Here is an 11,971-nt window from a genome sequence, read left to right as displayed (position 1 = left end):
GGATTGGGGGTAGAGTGGGATTGGGGGCAGTGTTGGGCTGGGGGTGGAGTGGGATTGGTGGAGGAGTGGGATTGGGGGTAGAGTGGGATTGGGGGTAGAGTGGGTTTGGGGGCAGTGTTGGGCTGGGGGCAGAGTGGGATTGGTGGAGGAGTGGGATTGGGGGTGGAGTGGGATTGGGGGCAGTGTTGGGCTGTGGGCGGTGAGGGATTGGGGGTGCACTGTCCAGTGTTCTCTCCGTGAACCTCTCAAACTTTCAAATGTTCCTTAAAGCTTTTAAATTAAGCTTTTCGTCACCCCTCCTACTATCTCCTTGTGTGGCTTGGTAACAATTTGTCTTCGACAAAGCAGCCCCGCTTGATTGGCACCCGACCCATAAGCATTCACTCCCTCCACCACCGACGCACAGTGGCAGCCGTGTGTGCCATCTACAAGATGCACTGCAGGAACTTGCCGAGGCTCGCTAGACAGCACCTTCCAAACCCACGACCTGCCACCCCGAAGGACAAGGACAGCAGTCATACGGGAACAGCGCCACCTGGAGCTTCCCCTCCAAGTCACTCACCACCCTGACTTGGAAATGTATCGGCCGTTCCATCACTGTCGCTGGGTCAAAATCCTGGAATTTCCTCCCTAACAGCACTATGGGTGCACCTACGCCGCAGGAACAGCAACAGTTCAAGAAGGCGGCTTACCACCACCTTCTCAAGGGCAATTAGGGATGGGCAATAAATGCCGGCCAACATCCCTTGAACAAATAGTTTTTAAAAGCTCGTGTGCGCTTGTTACGCACGTTGATTTTAGATTTTCAGAGACACTTTGGCCGGAATTCACGCTGACGGTATTCTCTGCTGCCGCCAACAGCGCACCCTATCCCGCGGGAATATCTGAACTTCGGAAATATCTGAACTTCGGAATGTAAAAGGCAGGGGCTGCTGAAATTTGACTTTGCTTGAACCCGTGGATGAGGACGCTGTTGGGTTCCTACGACGTCAAAAGAAAGCTAACACTCTGTTCAAAACTTTACACATTGCTATTTTTAACAAATGGATTTTCTGCTGAACTAAAAAAAAATGGCTGCTACAAGTCACATGACGACAGGGTTGACCCTGTATTCTGGGAGCTCTCAACGGGAATGACAAGAACGAAAGAATTCCTCGCTCAGTCCGTGGAATCTCAACACCTCATTAGACAGAATTCTTTTTTTATTATAAATTTAGTGTACCCGATTAATTTTTTCCAATTAAGGGGCAATTTAGCATGGCCAATCCACCTACCCGGCACATCTTTTGGGTTATGGGGGGCGAAAACCCACGCAAACACGGGGAGAATGTGCAAACTCCACACTGACGGTTACCCAGAGCCGGGATCGAACCTGGGACCTCAGCGCCGTGAGGCTGCAGAGCTAACCCACTGCGCCACCGTGCTGCCCCATTAGACAGAATTCTTGTCATCAACGAAAGCAGAGGCAGTGCGGACGGAGGCTGGTACGAGGCTGGAGGCACCGCAAATCACCTCTCTGTTTAGTAACGGAGAATTAAGAAGGGACCCCTAACTGGTGCGCTCAGAATGCGCCTCAAAGTTGAAGGCCTCATTGCTACAGAGAACTGTCCACGAAAAATGAACACACAGTATATGGAAAAATGCTTTTATTGATACAGTATACAAAATAAATGCATTGAGGTACATTAATCTTACAAGGCAATAAATACGTGGAATTTTTAAAGAGACATGGTCATATAATATATAAAAACGTACATCTTTTAATATCTACAAACATATAGGAAAGAAAAAAACTGAAATAATTTATACAATAAATAATAAAATCAGTTCTCACAGCAGCTCTCCCAAAATCACCAGAGTCCACAGCTTGTTCTCATTTGCCATGGGAGTTACCCATCTGGGCCTACACTAGCCATGAAAGCCTACTCCCAAAGCAAAGAGGGCATGAGTGTTAGTCAGTGTTATGGTTAAAATACATTTTGAACACAACCTCTGTGTCTAAATACCATGTGCCTTTTAAAAATATATATTTATATATGTATATGGAGGATGCGTCTAGATTATTGCTTTGCAGTTGTTCACGGTGTATTAAAAAAGATTTACCCACTTCTTTCTCCTTCCATCTTTTCTTGATTCATGCCATTTTCTCTGTCTTTTGACTAACCCCGGTTTCTACTCTGCCGCTGGCAGGTTTGATCAGGAGGGAGAAAGAGGCCGAGGTGCCCGAACTGGTCTCAAAATGGTGGCCAAACCTGCCCCAACTGGTCTCAAAATGGAGGGTACTGCTCAAACCTGCCCGAACTGGTCTCAAAATGGAGGGTACTGCTCAAACCTGCCCGAACTGGTCTCAAAATGGAGGGTACTGCTCAAACCTGCCCGAACTGGTCTCAAAATGGAGGGTACTGCTCAAACCTGCCCGAACTGGTCTCAAAATGGAGGGTACTGCTCAAACCTGCCCGAACTGGTCTCAAAATGGAGGGTACTGCTCAAACCTGCCAAAACTGGTCTCAAAATGGAGGGTACTGCTCAAACCTGCCCAAACTGGTCTCAACATGGAACTCTGGTATTGTTGGTGTCTGTATTACTGATTTTTACTGGGATTTCAAAATTTTGAAGTGGCTTACGCACGAGCGGCATTCATTATCCCAAAGTTCGAGCTAATTTGCCCACTGTATCCTCCTGCTGTCCATTAATAGAATTTGCATAATTTACAGAATAGTACTGGCAAGCAAGTCTCCCTCCCCAACACCTCTGCTCTCTCTCTTCTCTCTCTTCTCCCCCCCCCCCCCCCCCCCCACCACCACCACCACCCTTCATATTGGCATACAGAAAAGGGGACAAAATATCTTCCCAGTTGAACTTTCAAACTGGCCATGGTCCTGGGATAAGTTACTGTGGAGTCGCTAATCAGTGAAATCACGGATTCCTGATTTCATTTCAACGATTCCTGATTTCATACTCCCTTAGCAGTAACTGGAGAGGGGGCCTGTGGAGGTGCCATCCACCTAGTCCAAGACTGGAAAGCCTAGGAAAATAAATTCCTAAAGCCCTAATGCCCATCCACTGGAGGTTAATGCCCAGCAAACAAAATTGGTTCTGACCGAATCCCACATTTCCCAACTTTAGATTTTCAGGCATGTCTCTGGACACCTCAGATTGAGGCCTGCAGGTGTGCTAGTGAAGCAGACTCCACAATGGTACAAAATAAGCACAGGGCAGGATGTTACTGCAGACCACACATCTCACCACATTTTATAGGAAGTAGGACGCATCTCAAAATAGCCTGGGCCCGAAGGCCGGGTTCCATTGGTAGAGCATGGAGCGGCAGGAGTTTGTTTCTCTGCCAACAATTTCAGCTTGCGTGAAGTTTCAGGTGGGCCTCCAGGGGATCTGTCAAGTGGATTGAGCCCCCTCCAAAAGGATGGAAGGAATAAAACTCTGAGGATAGGCCTATCTGAAGCGACGTCCACAAAGGTTTAAGAGATCCGACCCCATGTTTATTTTTTTTAAAGTCGCTTCAATATCTTTTGCAACTTGCCATCAATCACCCACGTTCCTATCCATCATCCTCACCACCTGCACCCCCTAAACTCAGGGCCAGCAAAGCTAGGTGTTGTCTCGACCTACAGACGTGGGGACCAAACTTGGGACTGACCAGAAATAAAAGCAGAAAATGCTGGATAAACTCAGAAGGAGAGGGAAACGGACTCGAAATATGGGGCGTGATTCCCCTTATACGTTGGAATTGACCAGCCCGTTGCCTTGACAAATGACTCCCTGCCGATTAGCTCATCAACTTCAAAACCCGGGTTTCCAAACCCCTCCAGCTTCCTCTCTCGTCCTGTCCCCTGCAGCTAAATCCAGCCCCAGGCCTCCCGCTCACATACTCTGCTCTTCCCAAGTTCTACTTACTTCCGTCCCTTCTTCCGCTCATCGGGCGGAGTTTTCCGGCCCTTCCCGCCCGCGGGATCTTCTGGCCCCGCCGTGGCGACTCTCCCCACCCACCCCAACCCGGGACAGGTTCCCTGGCAGCGTGGTCGCCAAAACCATGTCAGCCGCATCGGCGGGACCGCGAGATCCCACGTCGGCCAATGGCGAGCCACCTTAGATGCCAGAAATCTAACCTCGCTGAGGGGGGAGGGGGGGAAAGAGATTCCCACCCATTGCATTTCCGTAATCCTCTCTAAACCATAGCTCTGATCGCACCTTTCCCCCCTCTTCCAGTCCCAATTTGGGTCCCATTTCTACCTCCACCAAGACATTTAAAAAAAAAATATAAATCTAAAGTACCCAATTCATTTTTTCCAATTAAGGGGCAATTTAGCGTGGCCAATCCACCTACCCTGCACATCTTTGGGTTGTGGGGGCGAAACCCACGCAGACACGGGGAGAATGTGCAAACTCCACACGGACAGTGACCCAGAGCCGGGATCGAACCTGGGACCTCGGCGCCGTGAGGCAGCAGGGCTAACCCACCGTGCCACCGTGCTCCAATTTAAGACAGGGCATTTCAATTCCACATTCGCCATGGGACACCCAAGAAGAAACAAAAATACCAACTGAGTTTGACTGACGGAGGTTTGGACGGTGTCGGCTACAGTGCAGGAGGGGTGGCAGCCAAAGATGACGACAACAGGTAGGATCGCCTGCAAAGCTCATCTCCAGTAACATGTTACAAAATGCCGCCACCACACATGAACCATTCATTTGCATTGGTTATCCCGTGCGAGGAGGCGGAGTGGTTCTACCTTTCCCTCTCAGGATCGTCGTTGGGATACGGTTGGTCAAACAGAACAATCAATTCACGGCTTTAAATTTTGATCCCCATCTCATGGAAGGATGTGGGTGCCCCCCCCCCCCCCCCCCCCCCCCCCCCCGCTCTCCCGGAACTTGCCATTATGAACATAACTCGTCAACTGAAAACAAGTAACCAAAACTGGGTTTCGATTTGGGTTCTCAGGGCCAAATGTTGAATCCATACAGGTGAAGTATCACAGCTTCAGTTACGAGCATTGACAGACAGAGATGGCCTTTGCGCTGCCTTGCCCTCAATTTCCCAGGAGCTCAATGCCGTAGAACTCCTGAGCCCCTTCAGTTTGCCCTCTTACAATCCACACTTCTTGAATCCATCAGGTATTCCCTCCTTGTCCTTTACAACTCTAGTGCCCCCCTTTGTCGTCTTAATTTAAAATCGGCCCTCCGATACAAACGCCCGTGATCTGAACCGCCCACGCCATTTAATTTCTTACCTTACTTAGCAATCCTATCATAACACACACGCCCACTCACCAGCAACCTCTGATAAGTATGGACTCGATTCTGAACACAATCACGGAGATCCAACATACCAAACCACTTCATGTTTAATTCCATATCAACGCAACCTCTCAGCCAGGCTTGGACACGTGTAATCCTGACCCAACTTTGCCCGTTTCCCCATGTTTCAAGTCCACGCTGTCCATCCTCAATCTGACACTAAACACCAGCTGGGAACCCGTGGTCTTAGTGTTGGCCTTTCACTGCTCCTCAACACCGCTCGGCGTCGTTTTAACCGCACCGATATTCGGAGCCGCAAAATGTTTCCAAATCCCTTTCGACCTCTTAAGCGCTGGAGGGGGAATTGACCCGGCTGCTCTGTTGGCTCAATCCCGCCTGCATTCTCTTTCTCCACACGGGCGGAAGCAACCGCCCCGTTGAAGGAGCGAGGGAGTGATCCACGGTGTTGGGAGGACTTGTCGTTCAAACCGAGGGGCCCCGTCTGCTCTCATTTATGACATTTATGGTTCCGTGAAGAAGGGCAGGGGGCCAATATCTATCCCCCCCCCCACACAGGGAAAAACAAAATGATGGCCTGTCCCTTGCCTCACCAGAGAGCTCGCCATTCCCACATGATCACACTTCACAAAGTGCTTTGCCAGCTGACTGAAATGGTCAGGAGGTGCAACTTGCCGCCAGATGGGAAGGAATCAAGGGGTCACGCGGATAAGGCGGGAAAGTGGAGTTGAGGACCACCCGCATGACATCAGTCGTGATCTCATTGAGTGGCGGAGCAGGCTCGATGGGCCGAATGGCCTACTCCGGCTGCTACGTCTTTCAGGATTAGGGGGGGAAGGCGAGCGTCCAGGGGCAGGAAAGGAATGGGAGATATTCTGAGCGGGTGAGGTGAAGAGGGGTAAGGAAGAATCTCATTTGGAGCCCAGAGCGGTATCCACGCAGCTGGATGTTCCTGCGGGGTGCTCGTTCGATGTTAACACACCGCTGGAAAAATGTGCATCTGCATCGCAATTTGTAAACTCCGTGGGAGCGTGACCCCCTACCTCATTGCGGACCGGGTTGACATCGCGTGTGGGAATCTTCGTGGAGGCCAAGGGAAGGAATTTTCATCTGGGCTAAAGGTCAGCGATGTTGACAACCGATCCCACTCCCACACCCCTCCCAAAAAAAAAACAAAGCACCCGGATTTTCCCTCCACTGCAGAGATGTGACAAATGGATTATCGCCTGGATTCTGAGAATCCTCAGAGTGCAGGCGGCGGCCATTCCGTCCTAGTCTTCACCGACCCAACCTGGGCCCAATCGCCGGCCCTATCCCCATAATCCCACCTCGGGGCAATTTATCATGGCCAATCCACCTAACCTGCACTTCTTTGGACTGTGAGGGGAAACCGGAGCACCCGGAGGAAACCCACGGGGAGAAAGTGCAAGCTCCACACAGACAGTCACCCGAGGTTGGAATCAAACCCGGGTCCCTGGCACTGAGAGGCAGTAGTGCTAACCACTATGCCGCCCATGATTCACCCCATGATTTGCCTCCGTAGCGGAAGCATCCATTTCTACTCCTCCACCTGCATTCATCCACTCTGCAAACCTCCAACTCCAAGCCTCGCATGCACATTCTAAGACTTGAACAAAAGATTGCCTTCAAACCAAACCTACACCATACCATACATCGACTTACACTGTCCTGCCGTGAATATCTCTCATCGCAACTTGTCCCTCAGAATAAACATACCCCTTTGGGAGGCATGTACTCCATGCAAGCCCCATCTGTCTGTCTATGCGTCTGTTCTTTAAGATAGATCAGCTCTCATATCTCAGCTGTATGGATACAACATGCTATCTTGTTACTTGTGCATTCTCCGAGCTCCAAGTCATAGAATCCCTACAGTGTAGAATGAGGCCATTTGGCCAATTGAGTCTGCACTGACCCTCCGAAAGATCATAGTGTCCAGATGCAACCTATCTTGCACAAGCGTGTCCAATCCACCTAACCTGCACATCTTTGGACCGTGGGAGGAAACCGGAGCACCCGGAGGAAACCCACGCAGACACGGGGAGGTTCCGCACAGGTAGTCACCTGAGGCCGGAGCCAGGCCCAGGGCCCTGGCGCTGTGCTAACCACTGCGCCACCGTGCTGCCTGCCCCCTCACTTGACATTGAAACGGCACTTTTCTCTGCCACTTGCAATTCTGGAAGATTCCTGGGGGGGGGGGGCAGGTTTTTGGTTTGTCAGATGCGAGGAGTGGGCGGGAAAGTGGAATCGAGGCTGCAGATCGGCCATGATTAGATGGAACGGCAGAGCAGGCCCAAGGGGTTGACTGGCCCACTCCTGTTCCTGGCCTTCCGTTCTTTCACAGGATAGATCCCACACGCCAATTCTACTCATGCTCAAGAGGAGGAGCAACTCCTTTGCGTGTCGAGGCCTTAAAAACGTTTGAAAGGTGAGGATTGGCCCAAACATCTAGATGAAGTGCAGAATTCCTCGCCTTCCTCTGGCTTGAAGACCATGGTGGCATGGGACAGCTGAAGCAGCTATTGCACGTGGCGTGAGCAACAACAGTGATGTAGGTGGGCTGATGTTTGAGGCAGGCCGGGGAAGGGCCAAAAACTGGGCCGGAGGCAAACTGAGCCACGTTCCCGAACAGGAGAGGCACAGACATGGATGAGGCAACCTCCCTTTCCTTTCTTACGGTAAGATAGGTGGTGTGTGTGTGTGTGTGTAAGGGATGGATGTTCAAGGGTTAACTCTGTGGTAAAGGCCCAGTATGAAGTAAAGGCCAATGACTTCAGTGGAAGCTGAGGGATTAATTCGAACTTTCATTACCTCGGTGGTCACATTCTAGAAGGACTACTGCCCCATGAGTCGCGCGGCTGTACGGGGTTCCCCACTCCCTCTCCCAAGGCTACTGACCAAGTGTTGGAAAATAGGATCAGAATGGATAGGTGCTTGAAGGCCAGTGCAGACTTGATGGACCGAAGGGCCTCTTCCTGCATTGTAAAACTCTACGACTAAGAATCCGTGACAGTGCTGTTCTACCCCATAACCTGTTGGGCTAAACATTTATGGGGGAACATTCTGGAGAGGGTCTCGTTGCAACAAGCTACCCCCCCCCCCCCCCCCCCCCCCCCTTCGTCAGACTGAATATCTGCACTCAATCCACACACTAGACTACAGGATATCACCTGTGGCACAGTTGGCTCCACTCCAAGTGGAGAAAAGTACCAGTGTCCAACGTAAACCTCATCTTCGATTGTACACGGCTGGTGGGGGCTCCACCTTCAGGGCACCGCCGGTTCCAGCATCACTTCTGCTGTCAGCTCAGTGGACTTTGCCTGCGGATTTGTAGGCGAGCTGATTCATCGTGTACTTTGTGCGGACAACTGGGAGTTGTCCAAGTGAGAGGTCGGAAGAATGACCCTCGTGCCCAGCTTGCAGGGGGGTGGGGGGGGAGGGGGCAATGTGTGACCACGTTCCCAATGGTGACGCTGTCTTCGGAGAATTCCCTCTGTCGCGCAATTTACGGAACGCCCTGTTATCAGGAGGGCATTTATTGTTGCGGGCCAGCTGATTAAAACACTCGTTGAATGGGCAGCTCCCGTGAACTTTCATCCCACGGCCGAGCAAAGTTCTATCTGAAGATTCCGCAATCATTTTACTGTGGAGGGAAATCGGGATTCATATTGCCTCTGGTTACTGCCAGTTACCGACTACAGCCCTAATGTGCTGCCCTCTTTAAGATGTGGAGATGCCTCTCGTTTTTTGGGCAGCACGGTAGCATGGTGGTTAGCATAAATGCTTCACAGCTCCAGGGTCCCAGGTTCAGTTCCCGGCTGGGTCACTGTCTGTGCGGAGTCTGCACGTCCTACCCGGGTACTCCGGTTTCCTCCCACAGTCCAAAGATGTGCGGGTTAGGTGGATTGGCCATGCTAAATTGCCCTTAGTGTCCTAAAAAATAAGGTTAATGGGGTGGGGTTACTGGTATAGGGTGGATACGTTGGTTTGAGTAGGGTGATCATTGCTCGGCACAACATCGAGGGCCGAAGGGCCTGTTCTGTGCTGTACTGTTCTATGTTCTATGCCGGCGTTGGACTGGGGTGAGCACAGTAAGAAGTCTTACAACACCAGGTTAAAGTCCAACAGGTTTGTTTCAAACACAAGCTTTCAGAGCGCTGCTCCTTCACCTGAGGATTCACCTGAGGAAGGAGCTGCGCTCCGAAAGCTCGTGTTTGAAACAAACCTGTTGGACTTTAACCTGGTGTTGTAAGACTTCTTACTGTGCCCTCTTTAAGGTTAGATAACGATGACGGTCTCCATGAAGATGCCAGAGCTGTTCCTCTATTGGTTTAATGAATACATGGGGTGGATGCGAGCTTTTCAGCAGATTTTCCCTCTATCCTGCCCTCAAGATGGCCCAGCTAGGATTAGTAAATACTCCCCACTTATTCTCTCCAATATTAGCTTTACCACTGAGGGGTTTGCCGAATGAAGAGAGATTGAGCCGTTTGGGCCTACGCTGTCTCTCGAGTTCAGAAGAATGAAGGGGGGTCTAATTGAGGTGTACAGGATGATTAAAAAGGTACTGACAAAGTAGAGCGGATGGTTCCTCATGTGGGGCAATCTAGAACGAGAGGCCATTGCCTCAGGATATGGGGAGGCAGATTCAAAACAGAGGAAGAGGAGAAATTACTTCCCTCAAAGGGTCGTGAGTCTGTGGAATTCGACAGTGGTACATTTATTAAGTTTGGGGAGGAGAGAGGCAGATCTTTAATTAATTATGGGTTGTGGAGAATGGGAAGGAAAGTTGCATCGAGGCAGAGTAGAAATCAGCGATGATCGTGTTGAACAGAGGGGCCGAGCTCAAGGGGTTGAATGGCCTACTCCTGCTCCTTCTGTTCCAGCAATCTCGGGTCAGTGCAATCCCCTGAAAATAGTTAATTGACGGTGTCGATCGCTCACCATTTGTTCTTTAGGTTTGTGCAGTCTGACTTCACCCAGTGGATTATTTATTGTGCCCCCCCCCCCCCCCCCCCTCGCATCCTCCTTTTGTACTATTTGCACACGTATAAGCAAGCGCAGTCACCATTGCCTTTTCGCACCAACTGGATGCAGACGTCCACTACTCCCTCTGAGCAGGTCGCACAATTGTAAACTCCCCTTCCCTCCCTCCGCCACAACCAAAATGGCTGCCCTGCCACAACTCACGGGTCTTTGATGGGCGCACTTCTTCCATAATGGTTCCTATTCTTATTTCCTTCTGAGGAGAACGCGAGCGCTGGTCAGTGATAGTCCTTTCCTCTGCTTGCAGCTGATAATAAAGACCCAAAGAACCCGAATGGCAAATTCCCATGGATTTGGCAAGTTACCGGCCGATCCATTGTAAACCCCGGCTCCTTAACATCCAATATAACTAGGAACAAGCTGAGGAGGCATGGTCAGTTTTTCCTGCTGCATTCCACCCAAACCTGGGTAAAAAAAAATTTTAAAATCTGAATGGACATTTAAAAAAAAAAAATGACTGGTCTTTCTTCCCGAAGAACTGATGATGTCACTTCCGGGCACAAGGAGCAGCCGCAATTATCTATTTTTTTTCTTACATTTAACTCCATAAATTAAGTCCTTTTAATTAAGACAAAAAAAAAAGGGTGTTGGCATGAGAAAACGAGACATTTAGCGGCAAGATGGTTTCTGCAGCAGGGCCTTCCTTTCCGACAGGCAGTTTTCTTGACGACAGGTTGCCCGTTCAGACAAAAATCAGGACCTGCTGCTGTAGTTCAGAAAGAGGACATAAAAACACGCACACGCACACACATGTACAAGCACAAGTGAGGTTTTTCAGCTCATTAAGTTACATTTCAGGCTCGCTTGCCCCTCTAAGAGCCATTGTCATCGGGGTTTTGAGGGGGCGGGAGGGGGAAGATTGTGGTCTTTCTGGTTAGTGCGACAGGAGGACCCTGCAGCTCAGTCAGCTGCTGCGTAAGACGCGGCAGGGCTCACCTTGGCGGGTGCCGCACCTCGCCATGAGGCGAGGTCAGTTGCCCATTTTAAATCGGAGATCGACCACTTTTGGTTCACCTAAAAAGGTGTCATGGGGGGGGGGGCGGGAAGATGGCAAAGGTGGGTTGGTAAGAGTTAGCTCGCAGAGCAGCAGGCGGTCTCACTGACCGTCGTGGGCCAGGCTCGAGGGGCCGAATGGCCTTCGCCCCATTCCTACGTTCTGGCAAAGGGACAGCCCGTTTTTTTCTTCCGTTTGCCAATGCTACCTGATCTGCCGGCCCATCTCTAGCGTTGTCCCTCGTCGTTCTAGATGGTCGAAAACCAGAAGGTCAGAAACCAGGGGCCTAGCGGGGATGGCTACCCGGAAGGCATTTACAGTTACCACAGGGGGGGGGAGACGAGGGGGGCAGTTCATGCCTGCTGCCTTGGCCATGGGATCCTCAGTTCAGCTGGAGACAAGATCCCACCGCACACTTAACGTGTGACCTCTTTCCACCTTGGCTCTCCCCTGCCTCACATCAATTTGTCCGCATCATTGAGTCCGTGCGGAAGGGGAAAAAAAGACAATGTTTTTGTCCTGGGTAAACCTTGACTCGGATGTTGTCGGGCTGCAGGGATCCTTACCTCGCAAGCCGGAAAATTCCCCACCCCCGTCAAGGCTCACCCACCTCCCCGCCCACCCCACCCCACCCGACGA

The 11,971-nt window shown here is 50.9% G+C and overlaps 1 long non-coding RNA gene across 1 annotated transcript; it reads right to left on the bottom strand.

The window, feature by feature from the left end:
* Window positions 1-1,629: 1,629 nt before the first annotated feature.
* LOC119956595 lies at window positions 1,630-2,768 on the bottom strand. Its single transcript, XR_005458652.1, has 2 exons — window positions 2,533-2,768; window positions 1,630-2,492 (listed from the first exon to the last, which is right to left on the bottom strand). It is a non-coding gene; the product is annotated as an uncharacterized LOC119956595 (long non-coding RNA).
* Window positions 2,769-11,971: the final 9,203 nt, after the last annotated feature.

The sequence above is a fragment of the Scyliorhinus canicula genome, chromosome 23 (assembly GCF_902713615.1).
Source record: "Scyliorhinus canicula chromosome 23, sScyCan1.1, whole genome shotgun sequence".
NCBI classification, from domain to species: Eukaryota; Metazoa; Chordata; class Chondrichthyes; order Carcharhiniformes; family Scyliorhinidae; genus Scyliorhinus; species Scyliorhinus canicula.
The sequence above is the reverse complement of the archived record's forward strand: the minus strand, read 5'-3'. Positions and strand labels throughout refer to the sequence as shown.